This window comes from Cyphomyrmex costatus, unplaced genomic scaffold, assembly GCF_001594065.2.
Source record: "Cyphomyrmex costatus isolate MS0001 unplaced genomic scaffold, Ccosl1.0 scaffold224, whole genome shotgun sequence".
Lineage (NCBI taxonomy): Eukaryota > Metazoa > Arthropoda > Insecta > Hymenoptera > Formicidae > Cyphomyrmex > Cyphomyrmex costatus.
The window spans coordinates 190,631-191,359 of record NW_017276302.1 but is presented as its reverse complement, the minus strand read 5'-3'; positions in this window follow the sequence as shown (position 1 = coordinate 191,359).

Genomic DNA, 729 nt, shown 5'->3' with positions numbered 1-729 from the left:
TTAAGATCGTAGTTGGTAATGCGCATGACTGTAGGGAGGGAATGCGCGCGCAAGCGAATTATACACAGCTGTCAGCTGCAGTGTACATTTGATATATGAATTTAAGGTTAAAGGCTAATAAATTTCAATTAAGAAAACTGAAAATTGCGGCGATTCTTTTGATGAGTTATCAGAACATCATCATAGAGAGTAACATTTTGATTTATTAGAAAGTTGCATATTTCATTTATACAAGTGATTAATTATACTGGAATTAACTTTCTTGCACTGCACTGTTGTATGTAAATATTTGGATAACTGAATATTTGGATAATGCGAAGTATTGACATACTTATTATGACTTATTTACAATAATTAAAGAATAATTACGAAAACTAACCTCAAAACTAACATTATAAATTCCGTATATTAATAGAGGAAGGTCAGCGATACCGACATACTACTTTGTTTTTAGACTATATTTTTAGACAAAAGCAGAAAATAAATCTTTGAAGATATAAATGTAAACTGGAAAGTGTCTTCTATCGATGCTCTATAGCAATTTTTATAATACTGTTAAGAATTTTGCAATAATTAACTTTTTTATCGAATAAGCGAAAACGAGCGTCAAACAAAATGGGCCCCAAAACTGACATATGCGTATATGGCCACAGAGCATGCGCATGTGACCGCAGTGTGCAGGTTATGTTACGATGCGCGATATGTCGTGATGGGACACGTGACGACACA